Raw genomic sequence first — 24,952 nt, forward strand, 5'->3', positions numbered from 1 at the left:
GTCCTTTGATCATCCTGGTGGCCCTTCCCTGGACCCCCTCCAGCCTGTCCGCATCTTTTTTGTATAGTGGGGATCAAAACTGAACACAGTATTCCAGGTGTGGCCTGACAAGTGCTGAGCAGAGTGGGATAATGACCTCTTCATCTCTGCTGGTAATGCCGTTGTTGATGCAGCCCAGCACCCTGTTGGCTTTCTTCCCCGCTGCAGCACACTGCTCATATTGAGCTTGCTGTCCACCAGGACCCCCAGGTCCCTTTCCACAGAGCTGCTCCCCAGCCAGGTGGATCTCAGCCTGTGCTGCACTCCTGGATGATGTTTTCCCAGGTGCAAGACCTTACACTTGTCCTTGTTGAACTTCATAAGGTTCTTGTTAGCCCACTCTTCCAGCTTATCCAGGTCATTGTGCAGGGTGGCTCTCCCTTCTGAAGTGTCTACTTCCCCACTCAGTTTGTTATCATCTGCAAATTTCATTAGGGTGCACTTGATCCCATCATCCATATCAATATGATTATGCTTTCAACAGTACTGGTAATGCACCCAAAGATATTTTTTTTTTTCCTTATTAGTAGCACCTTTGGGAAACATTAATCTCTGAATAATTGAGAAACACTGGCTAAGCTGTTAGTTTTAAAGGACACATTACTAGCTATCATTTAAATTGATAGTTAGAGCTGTAATTGAGAGTAACGGTCAGAAGGTAACTACTCTGTCGTTGAATTTTTACTGCTTTATTAAATTACTGATCTGATGCAACTCTGCACCTGGCTGTGGTGTATAATCATAAGCTATCAGCTTTTTAGCACATAAGGGCAGAAATTGTGATTTTAATCCTTCCTATCATAAAGCTTCATATTCTGGTTTGTTTTGTTTCTGCTGCCCAATTCTGGATGGATATGTGGATGGATATGCTTTCTTTCAATCTGTCTATCTGTCATCATGTCTGTACAATTTGCTGTATGACCTTCAATGTGAGACTCTCTCAGTTGCTTAGACCTTGCAAAGAATCAATAATTATTTCTTACACAGAAGGCAAACAGAAAATATTCTACGTGGAAGACCTTTCACATTGTGGCACAAAGCTCAGTGCTTTTAAAGTTTTTTCAATATTGTTTTGTTTTGGTCCGGTGTTTTACAGAGACAAGTATATAACTGAATTATTTGAATTAATTATATTCTTATAAATGCTATGCAAAATGGAGGAAAAGACACTTACTCCTTAAATTCTGCATTGCTTCCATATGGCATTAAAAATGACTACTCTTGAAGAGTTCGTCATATTTGCACTTTTCACTACCTATGGATATAGTATAATTCTTAAAACCGCTATTTGTGCTGAGTTATATTTGTAGAGACATTTATACTGAGCATTCTGTCAAAATTTAGCATTTGATCACTGTGAGTGCTGACATTTGAATGCTTTCACGAAAATACTCATGTTGACTTCAGACCTGCATTTTATAAACAGAAGCAGCTGTAGAAATTACTAGGTTACTGAACTGATTGAAAACATGGGTGCTGCCAATTGTTTTTAGCAGTAATGGTCTGAACTCTCTGCTTATTACCATACAACTAATTGTTGCTAGGTAGGAATAGAAACAATAGTAGAATTTAGTTTAATACTTGGGCATAATTTTAACATTGAATGTGTGCTTCATAGCCCTCATTTAAAATTTGGTTTTATCTGGGCTATGGTTCTCTTTTTAGGATATTTAGTCAAATACTGCCAGATTTTCAGATCTCTCCACTCAATTTGTAGTTATTGTGACCATTAATAAAAATATGTCTAACATAAGGTCTCAAATTAAATGGAGCAATGTAATGTAGTAAGGCTTATCAGATCTGCTCATCCTGTGACATTATTTGCACAGTGGGCTTTCTCTCTGCACCTGAATAAATCTGGATTCTAGTCTTTTCCCCGTTTGAGTCCTTTGGGTTTATACAAAGTAAAATGTGCACAATTGAGCGAAGATTTAGCTCAATAATCTCTGAAATAAGTGATATATCACAGGGGATAGTTTAAAGCTCTATCTGACAAAGTGTCTTAAAATTATTATTTGTATTTATATTAATGTACTGGATGGAACCACTAAACAAGACCTTTCCAATTCAATGCATTAATTGCTGCGGCAGGGTCCCATGCTCTGGGGCTCCAGAATTAATGTATCACGATTGCTTCACATTAATTTCAGTAGCTGTGGAATTTGAAATAATTTTTATGTTAAATATGTTAAACAGTGCAGTAAACAAGTGTGTATCTCTGAGGGAGAACCATGTTGTCATTTTCTAACATACAGGAGCTGAATATCAAAACACAGTTTTCCTCTCTCATATAAAATTAATTATTTCAGTAGGGACTGTATGTCTATCAGTGATTTTCCTTTGGAGTACAGTTTGAGGCATGTTGTCTGCCATTGTCAATACTTCATAGGAATGGTAAATATGAGTATTTTGTGTTTTGGAAATGCTGTGGTGGGAGTTCTATAAGAATAGCTCTAGAGTGTTTTTAGATTAGCTCCCTCGTCCATCAGGATACCAAGATGCTGTGTTTAATTACTGCATCATTGTACACTGTGTGTTGCTGTAAAGAGATGCAGTCCTGTGTCCACATCCTTTGCTGCTTTTGTGGAAAAACATTTAAACAGTAGTACTGGTGAAGTGACTGTGCTCCTAGCTATTGCTAAATTTTAATGAGGATTCTGGGATAGAGGACAGGATTCTGGGATGTTCCTGTCCTTTGTGTCTCTGCTGAACAGCGATGTTGGTCTCTGTTCACTCTTTCTATACAGTTTAATGTTCTCAGTATGCTAAATCTCTCTTCAGAGTTCTGGGCAATATCTAGAACATACTAAAAACTCATTTACATATTATAAAGAAAAATATCATATCTGAAATTCTTTTAATATGAAGTCTGCCTTGACTGTTCTCTGTTAACCTGAAGTGATATCTCAAGGTCATATGGTACTGTGATGGTGACTGTCAGGGAAGAATTTGAAATAAATTATTAATATATAAACATCATCAATACTTATAAATATCTAAAGCGTGGATGTCTAGAGGATGGGACCAGACTCTTTTCAGTGGGCAAGGGGCAACAGGCACAAACTGGAACACAGGACGTTCCATCTCAACATGAGGAAAAACTTCACTTTCAGGGTAAAAGAGCACTGGAACAGGCTGCCCAGAGAGGTTGTGGAGTCTCCTTCTCTGGAGATATTCAAAACCTGCCTGGACATGATCCTGTGCAACCTGCTCTAGGTGATCCTGCTTTAGCAGGGGGGTTGGACTAGATGATCTCCAGAGGTCCCTTCCAACCCCTACCAGTCCATCATTCTGTGATTCTGTGATCTCCTGATTTTATGTCTGGCAGCCTGGACTCTAAGCACAAGGCCTACTGACTGTTCTAGAATTGACCATGGTAATGTCAAAGGGAATATATTAAATTAAGGTGAAATAAGTGTTGGCTTAGCTGTCATTACCATATTGAATTATTTTCTGCTACATCATTTATACATAGACTACCACCAATGAATTACATCTTGGCTCTGCAAAAATACTAGTAACTTGGATACAAATGTTGCTGCTTTTCTTTATTTCAAATTATTCCTGGCTTTCCAAAATAATTTCTGAAAAGGAATATAAATACTATGTTAACACAACACTGGCCTTGAAACTACAAGACATCACAGAGGCTTGCATTTATTACCAGCTGTACACTTACCATTTTCTCCTGTTATTTTCATAATAGACAGACACAGAGAAAACCTATCTTGCACACTTTAATGGAACATGACAGTAGCAGTTAAGCCTGCATAGGAATAATTATCTGTACCCAGCATCACACTCAAGTTTTTTCTTTGAATTGCAACTAAACTGATAGCCGTTCTGTTCATTTGCGGAAATATAGGTCTACCTCAGCCAAGCCATCTATGCAGTTGGAATTATTTGGCAGTATTCCACTCTATATTTCAGTTCAGCTTAGTACTGCATAGCATTATAATTTGAATAACCCCCACAAACCTGAACCATACCATACCAATAGGATATTGGGAGGGGTGATTAAGAAAAGAATGTGTTAACAGGGGTTTGCCCTCAAGTGAGACTGGATTTAAGTTCTATTGGGATTGATAAAAGACCCATTGCTACCCAATATTTTCAACAGTCATCTGAAATAATGAAAAAATATGAAATAACTTCTGGTAAACATAATCAAGTGGCATAAAAATGGAGGAATGATAAATAATATTGGAAAAAGAGCTGATACACAGATTGATATGGACCATTTGGTAGCTGATTCAGGTGTATTTTAACATTGTCATGTGTACAATAACACATCTAGGAACAACAGTTCATAAGATATATAGGCTGTGATCAAATAACTTGGCATGTGATCTCAGCATAAAGCTTTGTCAAAAATAAAGGATAGCTACAATAATTTCAAATAAAAATAGAATACTGGGGTTCAAGAACAGAACTTTTCTGCTCTATACAAGTGCAGATAATATCGGAGCAGTACAGACATTGTCAAACATGTCCATTCTTAAAAGGATGCTAAAAAACAGAAGATGTAATCAAAAAAGAGGAACAGTCATACTTTAGAAATGTTGAAAAGGTCTAAAAGTATGACACTTTAAAAACTCAGTTTGTCTGGGTCTGAGAAGAACTGGAGAAGGAGATGACTAGATTACATGGTGTATGTACCTTTACAAGGAGAAAAGGCCAGATTCTGAAATCTTAGTGGTCTAAGGCATAACAAGAATCAAATTCTAGCAGCTGAAGCCAGAAAAAATGAAATTTGAAATTAAGAAACATGCCTTGAATAATGAGGCTGCAAACCTGCTCATACAAAACACAAGGTTAAGTGGTGAATTCTCCATTTCTTGTCTTCAAATCAAAGATTTGCCTTTCTAGGGAAAAAAAAAAAATCAAATTCAGCTCTCAAGAGTGACGTTTAATTGATATTTATAAATGACCTATAAATCTTTCTGGCTCTACACATTTTCAATATGAATCTGTGGGAACTAGGTAAGTAAACATGATCATGCACATGGCTTTATCAGTGTTTAATATCATGGAGAGACTTACATTTCCCCATGAAAAGAAAGGCATAGAATCATGACAGAGACAGAACAGCTGTTAGTCCCTTGTTGCTGACATGGCCAAAAATCTCAGAACATAAAACACATTTGAGTATGAAGTATAACAACATTATTTTGTTACAGACTGATGTTCTACTTATGCAAAGAGGTGACTGCAGCAATATGTGGACTTCCCCAAATTATATGGAAGCCGGGCAGGAGGGCTCTGCTATATGTACTAAGATTTGGCTGATCCATTGATTTATCATTTGTGGTTGGTAAATGTTAGTCAAGTCTGATCCACTTAAAGGTCATCAGCAATGAGAGGTCCTCAGATTATCATACTATTCCCTGTCCAAATACACTACGAGTGACTGCAGCACTGTTGGAAACTTCCCACTGAACACATTGCTCTCTGTGTCCTATTGTGCATATGGCACACATAATTAGAAAGGGGTTTGGAGCTGATAAATCTCACATAGATAGATTTAGGTACCATATTCTGCTACTGTGTCTGTCTCAGGACCGTGATAGATTTTAGCCAGGGATAATTATGCAATAGAAATTGTGCCATATGTTTGATTATAGTGTAAGAATAGTCTAGAGCAAGACAAAAAGATGCCATCCTGAAAATATTTCTGTTCAGTTTCCATCTAATGCATAAGCCGGACAAGTGCCTTTCTGTTTCACCTGAAACTACTGATGCCTGTAGTACTACTGATTTACCACAGCTGTCCCAGACAAATATACTAATAACATGCTTTTTGCCTAAACATGATTTTGAAAGCCAGGAAATCAACACTTCCACCTAACTCCCATAATGCAGTAAAGGTGCTCATGATATGCATAACACACATCAAGACATTTCAAGATGTGCACCAACTATTTTGAAAAACATAGCTAGCAGTGGCATTGATGGATATGTGTTCTGTACTGCTCCTGCTGATGTGACTTATTTTTTGCAGCAAAGCGTGCAAATCTTATGGCACCTGAGAGAGAAAGATGACAAATTCTTCTAGCCATTTTTACTCAACATTTCTGTGTATTAATGACTGAATAATACAATTGAGAAACAATTCCTGGAGCAGAGACAGGAATACAGAATTCTGCCCAATAACAGGGATAGAGACAATATTCTTCTCACTTGACCTTTCTCAGTCCTTTGACTCCTGAATCTGCTGTTCTCTGCTCGTCAGTGGTATAACCCGAACAGGAAAGATGAAAATTAACCAGTCTAGTATTTAGGGCTTGTTCTTGAGAGATGTGAAGTGTTTGATTGCCCTTAAGATGAAGAAAGGACAAAGTGCATGTGCTCTTGAGTGGGAACTCTTCTCCTACAGGTTATTTTATAAAAGATGCATGACCCTACACAGCAGCTATATTTTGAAAGAAAATATATTCAACCCTGTCTTGCTACCTCTCAGCATCCATGACTCTTCAGGTCTGGAATAAAGTGGCAAAGCTAAAATAAAATAAAATTTAAAAAAATCCTATATCTTGCACTAAATGCAAAAAGAAATTAAAGGAAAATAATTTTTTTCACACCCTTTCCCAAATTATCTTTTTTTAGTTCTTTCCATTGACACACTTGCTTTAAAAATTGTGTTGTTCACTGAAAATGAAATCATAGTTGAGCATCACTAAGAACTGATCCATCATGAGATAAAATCCAATCATGGTGTGACAAGCTAGTTATGGTTCATAGCAAGAGGCAGCTTAACTAGCTGACAATGATAAGTCTGCTGTGGTTTTTGCTGGCCCTAGTCTTTGCTGTGCTTCTCTAAGAGATTTATGAAGAATGTGGTCCTCTGTAGGATATTCCTTACTGTGCATGGTTACTACTAAAGTTTTGACAGTGGTGCATCTTTTTGCTGAGTTATGCAGGTACATTGGAACCCCATAATTCAGAATATATCTAGATGTTTCTTCTTCTTCCCAGCACAGGTTGCTGCTAAAGTGACTGAATTATCAATATATTTAATTAACAATGCATCTCCTTTCTTTGGAGTCACACCATAGAGGTTTCATGGTACCTCTCTGCAGCTACATTACTACTGTTGGGATTTTATGTCATGTCCTTATTAGCTTCTTACAGTTGAGGAAGTCCTTGCCTGTGCTTATGATATGTGCCATTTCCAAAGCACATGCTACTGGAAAATAGTTTCAATAAAGCAGAGCATTTAACATGACAAAGCTATAAATTATGTAAGTTTCACCCCCAGTTATCTCCACTGACCACATTTTGTATGCCTTACTCCCTGTTCTCCATTCTATGATGTGAAGTGAAAGGAGTGTGCAAGAACCATACATCACATTGCACACCACTTAATGGGGGAATGATTTTCGTCAAAGAACTACCTGCAAAGCTCAACTACATCAACGAGTCTTGTTGTCTAAAATTTGATGCCTTGAAGAATTAGCTGCACTATTCTGAAGTAGGATATTAACACACATTAAAGAAAAATGTAGCCATAAAAATTTCATGGCCACAGAAAACAGCCTAATCATGAAATGTGCATTTTAGAGAAAATGAGGACATATACAGCCATGCTGCAGAACACCACAAAGGCCTGAAACCATCCCTGAACTTTGATTCAAGTCAGTCCCCTTTGACGATTGGACTTGAGTTTTCAGGCTATAGTGTAACTCACTGCATTTCTGTTCTACTTCTGTCCCATGAGAAAAATTCAAATATGCAAGCAAAACCATAAAGCACATGAAGCAATATCAGCATTTCCCAGAAGCACCATTTATTGTATTACCAGATTTTTCTATTCATGAATTTTGCTTTAATCATGTTAGTATCAAAGTTTATTATTTTTACTGATAACGGTGTTATTAATCTTATTACTGATAATTTGTAATTAACTACTGATTTTCTTTATTAGCAAAATAATGCTAATTTGTATGACTGATATAATACTAAATTTAAAAATGAGTAACAAGTAGACTTTTCTTATCATATATATATGTACATATATGAAAGTATTCATTCTCAGGCTTACTTTTACTATTTCAGCATATTGTTGTACAAGACATCCTTCCAATTCTTGGACGCAAAAATCTAATGATTTAAGGAGGCATGGGAAGTGCGCCTCATAGATTATTCTTATCTTGTCCCTATATATTGTCATCTAGATTGAATTCAGAACTGCCGATTGTCCAAAAAAGCTGTGTGAAAGCTGAAAGGTTCTATATCACGAAGTCATAACTAAGAGAACAAGTAGGTGGAAAAAAGATAGATATGGAAGACTACAGAGAGCTTGTAGCCAAATGAGGGTGGTGTTGCAGCCAGAGAAGTAGAAGCATACTAAGTAAGCTGTAATTGTCTTTACTTACCTTGAACCCACAAATAGCATAACAGGAAACAGTAAAAGCATTTCTAGCACAGTAATGCTGATAAGAGTAAACCAGGCTGAAATGTATCAGTGACACATAACCAAAAAGGAGTAAATGAGGACTTCTGCCTCCATTGCACAGTAGAGCATCAAAACATGTTCAAGTACTAAAATCTGCAAGACAAAAAAAGGATGCAGAGCAAGCAGGAAAGGGGTCTGGTAGAATCAGAGTACTCTTGCAGAATGGGTGAGTTGAAAACCAAAACAAGTCCTTATCTGAAAAAGATGATCAACTTCATTGGAAGCAGTTGAGTTCTTTGGGGAAGGAGAAGAAACTGAAAACACATATACAATGAAAGAGCTAAAATGGGGAAGAAAGAAGCCACCCACTTCAGTACTGGTCTTCTTCACTGAAGAGCACTCCAGCCTGGTCACCCCAACCTTGAGGAGTGTGGTGGGTTGACCCTGGCTGGGGGCCAGGTGCCCACCAGAGCCGCTCTATCACTCCCCTCATTCACCAAACAGGGGAGAAAAAGTACAACAAAAAGCTTATGGGTCGAGATAAGGACAGGGAGAGATCATTCACTAATTATCGTCATGAGCAAAATAGACCGAACTTAGAGAGGAAATTCATCTAATTTATTACTAAGCAAAACAGAGTAAAGTAATGAGAAATAAAATCAACTCTTAAAACACCTCCCCCCACCCCTCCCATCTTCCCGGGCTCAACTTCACTCCCGGCTTCAACCTCCAACCCCTCAGTGGCACAGGGAGATGGGAAATGGGGGTTACGGTCAGTTCATCACACGGTGTTTCTGCCGCTTCTTCATCCTCAGGGGGAGGACTCCTCTCATTGTTCCCCTGCTTCAGCATGGAGTCCCTCTCACGGGAGACAGTCCTTCATGACCTTCTCCAACGTGAGTCTCTCCCATGGGGTGCAGACCTTCAGGAGCAAACTGCTCCAACATGGGTCCCCCACGGGGTCACAAGTCCTGTCAGCAAATCTGCTCTGGCGTGGGCTCCTCTCTCCACGGGTCCACAGGTCCTGCCAGGAGCTTGCTCCAGAGTGGGCTTCCCACGGGGTCACAGCCTCCTTCAGGTGTCTCCACCTGCTCTGGCGTGGGGTCCTCCACGGGCTGCAGGTGGAATCTCTACACCCCCTCATCCTCCCTCCATGGGCTGCAGGGGGACAGCCTGCCTCACCATGGTCTTCACCACGGGCTGCAGGGGGATCTCTGCTCCGGCGCCTGGAGCACCTCCTCCCCCTCCTTCTGCACTGACCTTGGTGTCTGCAGATGTTCTTACATCTTCTCACTCCTCTCTCTGGCTGCAAAAGCCCTCTCTAACTGTTTTTCTCTTTCTTAAATATGTTATCACAGAGGCGCTGATTGGCTTGGCCTTGGCCAGCCGTGGGTCCGTCTTGGAGCCGGCTGGCATTGGCTCTATCAGACACAGGGGAAGCTTCTAGCAGCTTCTCACAGAAGCCACCCACATTCTAGAAGTGGCTTACCCTCACCTAAAACACACAACATGACAACTAGGTTGTCTTCAAATTTATCTTTCTTCTTGTTCTAAAGGACAACATAAAAGGTGTGATGGGAGCTGGATGAAAGTAGAGGAAGCTGGATAAAAGCAGATGAAATCCAGGTGATGAAAGCACCAGAAAACCTGTGAGGAGCTGCAACACGATCACTGAAGAAAGAAACAGGGTGCACTCATCATAGAGCAGTGGAAATGGGTAAAATCAGGGATCAGCTTCAGTCTAACTCAAAAGTAACACTACATTTCTGGCACTAGAATCTGAAGAAAAAAGAGACAGATGGAGAAACCTCTTTATTGTGAGTCGAGATAAAGACAGGGAGATCACTTACCATTTACTGGCATGGGCAAAACAGACTCAACTTGGGAAAAATTAATTTAATTTATTGTCAATTAAAATAGATTTGTGTAGTGAGACAGAAAAAAAAGACAAAAATTAAAATAACACCTCAAGACCACCTCCTCCCCACTGTTTCCCAGGCTCAGCTTCACTCCTTCACTTCTGACTCTTGAGCGGTGCCGGATGCTGAGGGGTGAATATGGTCAGTACCCAGCGGTTCCTCTCTGCTGCTCCTTCTCTCTCACACTTTTCCTCTGCTCCAGCATGGGCTCTTCATGAGCCACAGTTCCCTCAGGAGGTATCCACCTGCTCCGGCATGGGACCCTTCGTGGGATGCAGGGGGACACTCTGCTTCTCCATGGTCTCCACAGGCTGCAGGGGAATCGCTGCTCCAGCCCCTGGAGCACCTTCTGCGTTCCTTCTTCACTGACCTTACTCACTCTTTCTGTTCCGTCCTCATCTCTCTGCCTGGTGTTTTTGCCTTTTCTTAAATACATTTCCCCAAGGCACCCCCACCTTGGCTGCAGGGCTTGGCCGTGCTGTGCAGTGGGTGGGTTGGAGCCGGCTGGAACCGGCTGTGTCCGGCACGGGGCAGCCCCGGCCTCTCCTCACAGGGGCCGCCCTGCAGCCCCCGCTTCCAGCGCCTGGGCACGTAAAGCTCATACAGCCACACATTCATTTCATCTCTGCCCTCCTACAGAGACCTAGTCCAAAGTTTACTTTGTTTACAGAACAGCTGTGCTTCATTCGAACTGTGTTTTTATCAGATGCTATAAAATCCACCCAAATAAGCTAACCTGCTTCCTTACATCTTGCTTTTCCTTTTTTTGTAAAATGTAGTCAATGTCTGAAGTGATTCCACAAAGAACAACTGGATAATTTGCATTGTACTGCATATGATTCTTGTTGGCATTTTATATGAAAAGTGCTAACAGCATTTCTTTTTCTCATACATTATTTTGACACAAATACACCTTCCAGAAAACATCTTCATATTAGCTTGCAACCTTGAAAAACAACAACCACCAAACGGAGAAGAGCCCATAGTCCTCTGGAGGCTGTACCAGCAAAAGGTGTTATCGACAAATACGAGAGTGACTACCAGTTGTGCGGGTAAAGGCTCAGCAGCCTGCGTTAGGTCTGAGGTGCTGGGGCATCGTTTTACTGAGAAAACTCACGTATTGTGTCATAGCTACAGCTTTAACTATGGATGTGAATTGGAGTTTATGGAACATATCACCACGGATAACAGGCAGCCGGAGCTTTCCTGTTGCTGCCTCGTCAGGCTCACTGGTTAGCTGAAAGGGGCTACAATGCTGCCTACCAAATTCTAAATCCTTTGTGTTAAGAGTGACATTTTGGACCTTATTCTAATGGATATGTTATCACTCTTCGGTACAGCTTTAGAAAACGTGACTGGGTTGTTATGGGGTTGTTAGTAGGGACACAGCCACTGCTAAGGTGGATCTTCAGGCTGAATCAGTAATACGGTATTTCCAAAATGCACCTTTTTGTATCTGAGTTTTGGAAGTTAAATAAGATGCATCTGCTAGAGCTGGAGTGAACATTTCAGTTTTAATTTTAATTCTCTAGAAACAACAATTTTTATACCCACAAAATACATTGTTAATTTAAACATATTATATATACATAACATATATGCATTGCAATGGCTGTTAAAATAATTTTAATATCTAGACAAACATACTACTCACAGAGGAGGCCTATTGTGGAAAGAGATTGTCATGATTTTTTCACGACAAGTCAAGCTGGTGCGGTAGAACGTGTTCTTCATTCACAATTCCAAGCAAATGGATGTTTAATTAGAAAATTCTGTAACACCTGTGACCTGGACAAGCCTCACCACCTTTTATAACATTGCCATGTAAACCAAAAGACTGGTGATTTGGCATGAAAACCTCATCATCTCTCTAGGAACTCTCTGATTTATTTAGACTTATATGAAAGCTAAAAATGAGCTCACCAGAAGCTTTAAGTGCCCTTGACAAAATAAATCCTAAGGACAGCAATTTGAAATAACCCACAATAAATTGCCCTCTTTTTTGAACAGCTTCATATGTGATCATTACAATTACAGGTCTGTTTCTTCCACTGCAAATATTGTGAAAGATAAATCTTTCACCAGTAATGCTAGCTGGCAGTGTGATACAGTAAGAATATAATATTTGTAACTCCATAGTTCTGCAGTGCAATTTCAATAATTCTTTGCATGCCAAATCCCTCTCCCTGTTTTTTCTCTATAAGGCTAATGTTCTCAGTGTAACTGGAGCAGGGAATGGATGGCATCAGATATGGCATCATGAACGGTATTTGCATTAAATCACTGTCCCGTTTTATCTGTAAGATACAATGATTTTTCTGGATTTTATGTGGAGCAGATATTTGCCTTTAAGATTCTTTTCTTCCTCAGAGAGGTGTGGAGTGCCTGTGATAAACATGCCTTGCAACAGTCTGTGGTGGTGATTTGTCCTTCAAAGTGGCAAAATGGCACACAAGTGTATTGATGCGAAGGGCAGAGGCAGTCAAACTGTGGCCGGAGAGACTGTGGAGCTGTATGATAAGTACCCACCTTGTGATCTTCACAACCAGTGGCAAAAAGAGAATTAGAATTCTCTTGGCTACTTGTCACTCTGGCTGACATTACCTCAATGTCATATAATTTGCTCTGCATATTAAGAAAACAAAAACTGTACTAAACATTTTTATTGCTCTTGATGGTTCCAGACATTCGGGCATATATTGCTCTGTCACACAGTTGAGAATCTGAAACAGAGTGCTTTTTTGTTGCCCTAGCATTAGTGACTTTTAGATAATCTGTCAAAATATTGTCTTTTGTGCTGCTGATGCTTTTTCATCCGGGCACAGAGTATACTTATGCCTTTTCTTCTGAAAGCAAACAAATCAATCTGTCTCTCACAAAAGAGTAGGGAGAAGCCTGTAAATTATCCCTTGTGAAAGAAACTTAAAAATAAGAGACAAGTGAAATAACCTAATAAAGCATGAATTGATATGAAAAAAAAATATTTCCCCTGGTACCAGAGCCATCAGCAGAAAAATAAGAACTTTAATGAATTGTGTTCAGACCCAAATGGAGGATGTCAGTGATGGAAAAACGAACATAATTTTGTTTATATTTTTCACCATGGAGTAGTAATATTGACTCAAGCCAAGCAAAAAGATACGATAAATATATACAAAAGACTACATTTAAAAGAAATTCTAGGATCCTGTCATCACAGTGTAGTATGCTGCAATTTGATTCTTCTTGCTTGTCTTTTCCATTATAATTTATTCAGACAGCAAAGCTAGAAACTTTCAGCTCCAGCCTAAGCTTGAATCTTACCTTTTTCCCTGGATCAAAAAATAAAATGAGTCATTGGGGTATGCCTACAATGAAGACCACAATAGGCATGCCCATTCCGGCTTTAAGTAAGTTAGCCCAGATGCAGTCTTGCTGCAGCAGTGTGGCAAATTACACCTTCCAGGCTTGCTGTGCAGCACCTGTATTGACCACTGTGTATTGGGTTTGCGTGGGGAGATTTTGGTAGCACGGTGGAGGGCTGCAGGGGTGGTTTCTCTGAGAAGCTGCTAGAAGCTTCCCCCCCATGTCTGACAGAGCCAATGCCAGCTGGCTCCAAGATGGACCTGCTGCTGGCCAAGGCCAAGCCCATCAGCGACGGTGGTAGCACTTCTGAGATAACAGAAGGGCAAGGGGGTGAGGGGAGAGGGGCGGAAACCATAGCAGCAATTGCAGCCAGAGAGAGGAGGGAGAATATGTGAGAGGAACAACTCTGCAGACACCAAGGTCAGTGCAGAAGGAGGGGGAGGAGGTGCTCCAGGCGCTGGAGCAGAGATCCCCCAGCAGCCCGTGGTGAAGACCATGGTGAAGCAGGCTGTCCCCCTGCAGCCCATGGAGGATGATGGTGGAGCAGATATCCACCTGCAGCCCATGGAGGATCCTACGTCAGAGCTGAAGGAGGCTGTGGCCCTGTGGAAAGCCCACGCTGGAGCAAGCTCCTGGCAGGACCTGTGGATCCATGGAGAGAGGAGCCCATGCCAGAGCAGGTTTGCTGACAGGACTTGTGACTCTGTGGGGGACCCATGTTGGAGCAGTTTGCTCCTGAAAGTCTGCATCCCATGGAAAGGACCCACACTGGAGCAGTTGGTGAAGAACTGCAGTCTGTGGGAAGGACTCACATTGGAGAAGCTGGTGGAGGACTGTCTCCCATGGGAGGGACCCCTTGCTGGAGCAGGGGCAGAGTGTGAGGAGTCCTCCCTCTGAGGAGGAAGAAGTGGCAGAGACAACGTGTGATGAACTGACCGTAACCCCCATTCCCCGTCCCCCTGTGCCGCTGGAGGGGGAGGAGGTAGAGAAATCGGGAGTGAAGTTGAGCCTGGGAAGAAGGGAGGGGTGGGGGAAGTTGTTTTTAAGATTTGGTTTTATTTCTCATTACTTTACTCTGATTTGATTAGTAATAAATTAAAATAATTTTCCTGAGTCGAGTCTTTTTTGCCCGTGACGGTAGTGAGTGATCTCTCCCTGCCCTTATCTCGACCCACGAGCCTTTCATTATATTTTCTCTCCCCTGCGCAGCTGAGGAGGGGAGTAACAGGGTGGCTTTGGTGGGCACCTGGCCTCCAGCCAGGGTCAACCCACCACACACCATGTAACTAATATGGCTGAATATGACACAAAGAAATCAGATAATAGTTTCATAATGAAAAAAAACAGTTTTATTCTCTCTGATTTTTCTTTTCTTCAGTGGTGATTTAAATGATGTTCCCTCATACATAAGTTTTGAATACATTAAATCTATTTATAATTTTAAAAAATTGCTGGTGTAGTTATATGGTAAATATTCCTTGTATTTGTGCAGGGAATCATCAATGAAATAGGTTCATATTTTAAAGTGTTACGTACTTAAGTTGAGTACTGAAGATTTTGAAGTATTCTGCAATGGTGAAATGTGGTTATGTCCAACACAGATTTTGGCCCAAAGCATCCCCTAGGCAGTAGAAATCAATGCAGGGCACTAGATTTTGCTGGGCGCGTGGTGTGAAGCAGTGGCTAAGAAAGAAAATGTGATTCTTAGATAAATAAAAACTGGAAGTACAGAGCTATTTTTGATTCTGTGTGATATTAGTGAGACCTATACTGTGTTCTGTTTTATGAACTCATTATAAAGCAGCATTGACATACTGGAAATGGCTTTAAAAAGAGCTACAAGAATGATGGAATTTCTGAAAGAAAAAAAAAAAGCCTTTACAGCTCAATAAATTTAGCTTAAAGAAATGCAGGTTAAGAAGTGACCTGATCATGGTTTATAAATGCAGATACTTCCAACAGTGGAGGGAAGTTTAATCTATCAAAGACTTTAGAGACCTAGAGCCTGAACATGGAGCATAGGTCAATTGAGACTAGAAAAGAAACATGCATTTTTACAGTGAATCATCACTACCCAACAGAACAAGTAACCTAGATGCTTGATAAGTGTTCAAATAAAGATTAGATTTTTTTCTGAAATAGAAGTCCTAGCTGAAACAGAAATATTGGGCTTGATGTGCCATTCAGGAAAACCAGATATGTTAACACGTAGGTCTCTTAAAACCTTTGTATTTAGCCACTTCTGCTTTTCTTTCTGTGACAGTACTCAGAACCCCGTCTGAAATCTGCCTATACGCTGTATAACAGCACGGTTTTCTTGGACTGCAAATGAGCTTGCCTGTCCTGTGGCCCACGGTCTTTAGATTGCTCCTGGAAGCAGATTCACTCCCTCACTGCTGCTACAGTCTCTGATTCCACTATCACATATGAAAGTGAGAAAAAGCTTAATTGCCATGAGTAAGAAAGGCTGATGAGCCAGTCTTCAGGACTCAGGATATACCATGTAAAATTGTCATATGGCACATGGGAGGCTATTGTGCCTACTCCTTGGGCCTGCCCTGAATAAATATGCTAAGAATAAACCACCTCAGTCTCATGTAGGTGATGACACTAAGCTGAAAGTGGGAGAGAAATATCTCAGTGATGATCAAGTCTGATGCAGAAATGATGGAGCCCTCTGATGAGCGAGACAGAGTGAAATTACTCTGTCCTAATTTTCACAAACCAGAGTTGCACACGACGAGATGGTGGTAGGCAGGAATGATGGACCCAGTAAAGCTGGGCATAGCTGAATCTGTTTTCAAGGAACTGGGTAAGACACAATGTCAGTAACCATATGCTGACACTGAGAATAGCTTGTTAATTGCCTGCTAGTCTGCATCTGGAGTAAGACCTTATTCTTATTTACACTGACATCCCTTTTCATTCCTCAGATAAAAAGGAAGCCTCAGCATGGGATAATTCCTGCTTTAAGACTCCTTTTACACTAGTGAAAAAGAGCATAAGAGCATTCATGTAAATGAGAATCAGACCCAAATATTCAAAGCTATAATTTTAAATTCATTCTTCTAGAATGCTCTTTGTTTAGTATGAGTAAAGTCAGCTTCCCTTTTAGAGCAGCACATCCTATTAGTGTTCCTAATGAAGATTTTTGGGTTTAATTTACCATGAGCTGTGGAGCATTAGAGATACCACATATTTAGGCTGTATCTAAAATTTGGGACCTAGGAACATTTTCAAGCGCAGCCTACGTCCACCTCAGAATGAAACCCAAGCACACACCGTTAGTGTCCACATCCCCTGCCCTGTACCTGGGTTTCAAATGGAAAGGAGGGAGCTGCAGGGCATGCCAGTCGCCCCTAGTCTGGATGGCCAAGGAAGCTGAACCAATTTGGGCTGCCCCACAGCACCCATCTGTGGCATAACCAACGTGTCTCTGGTTGTGCTGGCAGAGCCTACTTCTCTTTCTGCGGAAGACTTCTGTGGAAAGGTGACTACTTGGTTTTTATACTTTGTGGTGCTTCATATAAATCCAGGAAGGAACATCCGTTCAAATCTGCTATAAGAAAATGTCTTTTCACCATTACTGTGTTCAGCTTATCCATGCACTCAGTTAAAAACAGATGTGTAGTACATGAACACATATTGAAATAACACTTACTGAAACAATGCAAAAGCCTAGCCCCAATTTCACAGGTGTGGGTTTTGGGGATGAGTTAGATATCTATTTAGCATTACTGTTGGGAATGTAGAGACAATATAGGCTAGGCAAAGAGATTTAGTTCTTTTGCTGCTGGGTTTTTTGGGCAGATTTTACTTTCAGTGTAAATGGTAAATGGCACCTTCCAGGGGAACAAGTAAAAATTTTGAGGTTTTTATGTAATTACACATTTTTAAAATGCCTTATGAATACCCAAGTGTAAATGAATCTAAATTATGAACTCGTGTTACATATAAATATTGACTAGGTAACTGTCGTTGTTGCAAACCAGTTTTAAGGTGAGACTTTGTTTGTAAAACTCATTTTATCTTTCATTTCTGGAAATGCATGAAATATTAAAGCAACTTTCCTAGTAGACTTTGTTCTGTAGTGTATTTCCAAACATAGGAAAGTTGACAAGACATAACCGTCATCCATTTTTAGATTGTCACTATTTATTTGTCTTAGGGACAGAGACAGAAGGAAGATTGGGGACAATTATGCCTTATTTCTTGACTAAAAATTGTGGAAAGTGTAGGAGATTCTTGAAAAGCGTCATTCACCACACTGATAGTCTACAGGTTATCGCAGCTTTTTCCTTTTCTTTCCCCAGGGTCACACTAGGCTTTTATTTCATTTTTTACATTTACCATGGTAGTGTAAAATTTCTAGCTGCACTTCTTTCTTCTGAGCTGCACCATGTCTTTTGCACTTTCTTAGATCAGAGGCAGGTGAACCAGGCAACTTGAAAAGATACCACTTCAATGCATTTTTATTACAAGACAGTAAAATTGTTCTGCATATCGAGCTTAGCTCCCAATATAGTTTGGAGAAAGGTACTCACTTGAGTAACATTAGAACAGGATGTCTGCCATGGCTGCTTTCACAAGGCAGAGGGGAAGACTGTCTTTTGTTTCACCTATCAGTGATGTGTTTAAAAATCTATCCCACATCTCTCTTTTACCTGTGTCTTCCTTTTCACTTTACTGATTTCTATCATCTCACTAATTCTAACTTGCAATTTTCTGTTCACATCATCTTCACTCCTATGTCCCCTATATATATACTACTTCTTTTTCCCATATTTCCTCTCCTGCCTTTCTTTCACCTTGTCTTCTGTCCTACCGCTGGTCTTCCATGGAGTTAATTGGTTCATTTTCTTCCTACAGTTCACTCTTCAAACCTTTTAAAATCACTCTGATATTGCATACTAATATGAATTATTTACATAATGTGTCATCAATGGGTGAAATTAATTACCAGTGAAATTCTCTTGATATTACTGAAGTTGTTCCTACATGCAGCAACAAGAAGGCTGGCTTAGTATTTTAAATATCATAGATACTTTCACCCAGGAGGATAACAAAGCATAGAGGCACAATTCAAAAACACAGGAGAGAAAATGCAGGTTGTATAATGAAGAGATTTTCTTTAATAAACAAGATAAAGACACATGTGCCTCTTGAGTTCATTCCCACCAGTACAAACATGAGCAAAGCAGAAAAAAATCATGACTTGATAAGCTTCTTTTCTTTGATTCTCCCCCGGCTGTTATTTCAACAAATTGTTTTTAGGGGGAGGCAATGTGGATTTTAATATGAATTATGGATAAATCTGAAATGTAGGAATTAGGGTGAAAAGTATATTTATTTAAATTTTAGAAAAAAGCAAGATGAGATTCAAGTTTTCTAATGTACTGTAACATAAAGTTGAGGAGTGACACATTCAAGATCTTTAAACAGAGAAGTCAAGAGAACTACTCCTTAGCTTACAGCCTAATGTAACTCTTCTGGGCTTGTTATTAGTGCTCCACTGAAGAAAAGAAGTGGAGAAAAAACTTTTATGTGTGCATCACTTAGGGTGAACAGAATATATATATATATTTTTTTTTTTCTTGTAGAACACCATATATAGCTGTGTCAGTATGGAAATAATAACGTACTGGTTTTCTGCGCTTTAGATTCATGCTGTTACTATTGAAAGCAGTGTTTAGGAAAAGCTCTTGATAACACTTCATGCCTCACCATGCCAGGGAGACAGGTTACTGGTGGAAGAGCAGTCGTCCATTTTCTGCAGACTGTTGCGGGATGTTCAATGCCATTAGCACCAGGGGCAACTTTATCAGGTCTTCTCCAAAGCCTGTTCTATTTGTCTCACTACAAATCTATCTTGTATAAAAGCTGCTGGTTCTAGGGACCTGAGTATTTCAAAGCTTTTGCTATACCCCACAGAACCATGCCCTGTGCTTTCACATCCTTTACACTGATTGTCAAAAATGCTTTATAAATAATTCATAAGGTAAAAAGAAAAAAAAAAAAAGTTAGGCTTTATAGAGAGCATTTTTTGTTTCTCAGAGGAAGGGGAAATGCAGTGATGTTCCAGTCCATTAGGTTAGCACAAAGGCACATAAAATTTTTCACCTATTTAAAGAGTTGCAAGAACAAATAAATTAGTAAAAATAATAAGCAGGCCTGAAAAATCAGCAGACAAGAAATGCCCACATTAATTCTAGCCTTTATGTTTCGTTTCCTACGCTCTTGGCTCCTTGCACTTCTTTCCCTTTGCACTGGTATTATAACCATGGGTGTGCTGTCTTTCACTATCAGAGTTTGATTTCTGGTTTCTGACTTTCAGAGTCAGGAGACAGTGAATGTTGATTCCAAAACCAGTGAATCGTGCAGGTTGTGCATGGGCTTTTCCCATGGCAGGTTTCCCTCTCTTGGGTTTTTAGAAACATAGTTGTCCAAAGCAGTGGTTTTCAAGACATAATTTCTGGATCCTGAGGTTATAGCTTATCAGTAAATTATACATCACCAAGGCCCAGGACTGAACATCAGTATATGCTTGTTCATGCTGTTAAATTGTTAGCAGAGTCTTAGGCATGGTTTGGGGTACCCCATCACTGACCTTTCCCACTAGGCAGCCAGAAGATAGTCACCAGCCTACATGGAAGGAGGGTGAGTCAGTCCTTGGATCACTTTGTGTATCGGTATAGATTTAGTCCAAGGGCTCTGGGATTGTTACTCTATGTGTGTATATAAAGGGTAACTAACAAAAACAAGTTTATTGTCACACGACAAGGATTTTCTGTAGGTTTTTAGGGGATGTACAAACAGAAAAAGCAAACACTAATCTATAAGGAGTTAGAAAACATATTAACATTTTTTATTCTGGTTTGAGTGTGTTTTCTCACTATATGCAAGACTTATCCCTCACAGCATCAATATTGTCTAGCTCAGTTAAACTCTGTGCACATACAGTGCCTCAGACAAGAGACACTTGTGGACAAATAGTGCTTTAAAAATATATACACATATACACACATATAAAATATAACTCAAGTTTAAAACATGGTATATTAACACTACAGTCTCTATTCTTTTTTGTTAATGACCAATTTCTGTGTTGGTGAAACAGAGGTAATGCTGGTCTCTTCTTTCCTTTCTTTTTTGACTCTAAGGTTTTGTTCCTTTATGTCAAGTAATGAGGAAAGACTAAGGAATCCCATTAAAGATGTTGGAGAATGAGGTAAAACACTAAAATTTTTTTTAACAGAATACCTGGACTTCATTTATATCACTCATATTTTTGGTGAAAGACCATAGGAAAACTAACTATAACAATTAAAAAAATCTGTAAATATGAGGTTGAAGTGAAGCTATATTATGATAGTGTATGAGACATCATGTTGGATACAAGAAAAGTGATAGAAAAAATGCTGTGGCTCGAAGATCCAGACCTTGGAGCCGTTAATTAAAGAGTAGTTCTGCAAAAGGTAAAGCACTGTTCTGATAACTGTAGAGAAGTGTCCCACATTAGATCAGTTGCAGGGTAGGGAGTTCCACAACTCTACAAAAAATAAGGTAGGTAGACATAACATTTGAAAAAGGAGGAGAGTGAATACCAGCATTCACTGAAAGGCTTTTAATCATGCTTGGTACAATTAAAAGCTTCACTGAGATCACAGGAAGAGACCTGTGAAGTAAGATCTGAAGCAAGGAACAGGCTGCTGAATATAAATCACTCAAGTTTTTCATCAGCCATTAACATTTACAGAGTAAAATGCTTCTGATATTGATTGTGTACATAGCAAAAGCCATTATCTCCTCATGGCTGGATTGTGATCTTCAGTCTCTTGGTGTTGTTAATGATGGTATTCATCTCACCTAACATTACACATCTAACAGTTTGGTGTCTGATCTGTGCTAGTTAGTCTATTTTCCCAATGAAGGAGAGAGATAGGCACCTCTGCGGTATGGTTAGTTTTATCCTAACATGGATGAAGTTGAAATAGTGCGAAGATTTGATGGCATTTCTTCAGTGGCAAAGTAAGTCCTGGGAAGAGGCCGGCACTATCTCCACAGAAACCTGGTGTACAAAGGGAGTTTTGCATTTCTCACCCTTTATTCCCCTAGTGTTCCCAGTAAGAGCTGTTCTCTGCAGGCTGGAAGGTATGCTTCCGCTGATCTCTCACACTGACAAGGATCCTCTTTGGCAGAGACGGTGGAGGGGAAAATCTGATACATAGACAGGATTGGAAGACAAAGGCAAGACCCCCTGAGCATGTGTATTTCCATATAGCAGCATGAACACCTTTTAGCTTGATGTGGTATATACTCTGAAGAGTCCTGCAGTAACTTCCACCAAAGCCCATGTCCTTTCTCACTGATGCCTCAGTCTGCCTGTCTCAGTCTCACCATGTTTGAGGGCCTCTGCACAGCCACCAGTAGCCGGGCACATATTTGTTGTTTTCTTTTTTTGAGTGTTCTGGAAGAGGACATTGGACAACTGCATTGGGCTCACTCATAAGGAAGACATGATTGCTGCAGATGAAGTTTTTAGAGAAAGAACAGCAATGCCTACTGATCTTAGCAGACTAATTGTGATATAAGAAATACATTCCCAGAAGTCTAAGGTTGCCATTTCTAATCTTAATCTTGTGATCATCTGGAGACCATGACATAACTGTATTCCACTTGAAGCGTTCAAAGGGGAAGCAAGATTCCATGCACTCAATTGTGTGTTGATCTAATGTTTGCAGAGTATTGTCACTCTGGCTGATTTCAGTCTCATTAACATTATTCAGTCTCATTAACTCTCAAAGTCCCACCAAAACAAGTCAGAAAAGTTTGTGGAAGACCATCTCTGTCAGCTTACTCTTGTCATGATGGCTACTACCTGCTGAAATTCCAGAGCTACAATGAATATATATTCTTCTAAGGGCTAAGGGCAGGCAAACAATTCCTATGAATAGGAGAGCCATGCTATAGTGTAATCCATACTTGCAATGACTGTACATTACTCACACAATTATGGCATTAAGCCATTAGTATTTGATCATTGAACAGAAGTAGTTACCATAGCAAGAGGGAAGAGACTCCTTTTATGTCCTTCTAACTACTGGCTACAAAATTCTTTTAAGAATAAAACCTCTTCATCATATTTATGTATCTCTCCTAATCTTTTTTTTTTTAATCCCTGACAAGATTATGGCTAGCCCACAGGTACTGAGCAGAGGCAATGAGGGAAGGAGCTGAGCACTGAGGAGGAATAGGGGAAAGGACTGAGCAGAGTAATAGTGTTTCTGGTGAAGGGATGAGGCTGGCACAGGAAACCAGAGGTTTTGGGAATTTCAGTCTTAAGCTAGTAAGTAGTATATTCCTTCCATGCCTTCCTACCCTGCATATGAGAAGCTCCTCTTCAGCAGCCTTACTAATTTCCAAATAAAAATGCATTATGAGGACCATTCTATAGTTATTCCTTTTATAGATTCACCAGCATGGGGACATGACAACATCAGAGTTTTGTTACAAACTCTGTGCTGAGGGGCTAGTGGGAAAACAAAGTGAATATAGTGATCCCAGTTTTCAGGTCATATTGATCAGTTGGGCTTTTTTTCTGTCTTTGCTTAAAAGAAATCAGAAGCTCCTTAGTAACTCAGGAAGCTAAATATAATTTTCTAAAGGGACTGAAAACCAAGTTCACAAATTATTTAGAATATTAACGAGACAGGAATATTTACTGCCTGTTCTATTAGGAATTGTAAAAGGAAAACATGATTATTATTGTCAAATCATATAATCAAGATATAGTCACTATAAAATATTAATTAATTGAGGTTATTATAGATATATTTGTATATTAACTGTATATTAGAAGATTTTTATATATACATATATAGAAAAGCCCAGGTTGGAAAGGACCTCAAAAGATCATCTTGTGTGTCTGTATATAAAACTTCACCTTTTTCTGTCTAAAATATATACACTCTGTTTCCAAGATCCTACATTTCTTTGAAAGTCATTTGCCTTAGTTTTTTAAGTTACTCAGGAACTTTGAAATCTTTATCTTTGCTAGGTTTCTATGAAAGGTGAGAACCACTGCTTCATAAGTTGAACTACATTGTGATGGCTCTAGCTTCACACTTGAATTCTATACATGTTCTTTTGTACAGATGGAAAAAGTGAGAGAGTTTCTTAGAGAAAGAAGCACTTAAAGGGTAAGTTGTAGAACAGGCTGAACATTCCTGCAGGTTGCATCCTTGAAAAGATATCTTCTTTTCTGTATAGGAGACAAAGCATATAATGTGCAAATCCGAAAGTGAAAGGGTAGGATACTAAAATGATAAGAGGAAGGATGATCTTGTAGCATTTTTAAAGGAGGATGTTCAACAAATTACTTTAGCCCCAGGGCAGTAGTTTTGTTATACAGGAGGTATTTGCTGTCTGAAGTAATTTTAGCAAATGCAGTACCATGTTTTAAGAAATTTGATGTACAGATTTGCAAAGCCCTTTTAAACTCTAAATGTGACATTCATCAATGATTAAACTGTACATTTCCCTTTAAATCATACAAGGTTGCAGTGTCCCCAAGACCACAGGGATATCTGAACACCCTCAGACTGCTACAGGAGGAATCAGCTTGCTACTACTCAGTCTAGCACATATAGCACGTGTAAGGTCTCAGCCACAGACTTATTCCCAATATGTAGAACAAACCTGCACTGGAGGAATGAAGTATCTTGCATAACATTGTAAATTTAGTCATAATATAGCTCCAGCTTGCCTTAAAATGACGTGCATTCATAGGGTCCATCCAACTGCTATTCTTGAAAGTATGTTATGATTCTTTGACTCCGTCTCATAAACTATGACACTTTAATTTGAGCTAAGTAAAGCTCTTATTCTAAGCATCTCAAATTATTAAAAAAATAATAAATGAATGAAGCTTTAAGAAAGTGAGATTAAGACCTTGGACCTTGTCCTGGTAATATTTCTGCATGTAAATTCTGTGCATCATTCCACATGTCACAAAGTTGCATAAGGTTGAGTACATACTTGAGTCTACATAAAATCAAGATCTGAATTTCTTGAGTACTTACCTCAATGTAAATAGTCTGCGAGGTATTCTAGGATCTGCAGCTCTCATAATTAACTGGTTACTATGAATATCTTGACCTAGGTCATACGGGAATGCAACATGACTACTTACATACTCACCTCATTTTTTAAAGTTCAGGTTTTCTATTCCAGATGAATCAGAAAAGTAAGCATC

The 24,952-nt window shown here is 39.6% G+C and overlaps 1 long non-coding RNA gene across 1 annotated transcript in view; it reads right to left on the bottom strand.

Annotated features, from left to right (window-relative positions):
* The window catches only part of LOC142600939 (uncharacterized), a 734,111-nt gene that overhangs the window by 660,059 nt on the left and 49,100 nt on the right, over positions 1 to 24,952 (bottom strand). Inside the window, exon 2 of the long non-coding RNA XR_012834435.1 lies at positions 9,110 to 9,311. This is a non-coding gene — a long non-coding RNA (uncharacterized LOC142600939). The remainder of the gene's footprint in view (positions 1 to 9,109; positions 9,312 to 24,952) is intronic.

This window comes from Balearica regulorum, chromosome 3 (assembly GCF_011004875.1).
Source record: "Balearica regulorum gibbericeps isolate bBalReg1 chromosome 3, bBalReg1.pri, whole genome shotgun sequence".
NCBI classification, from domain to species: Eukaryota; Metazoa; Chordata; class Aves; order Gruiformes; family Gruidae; genus Balearica; species Balearica regulorum.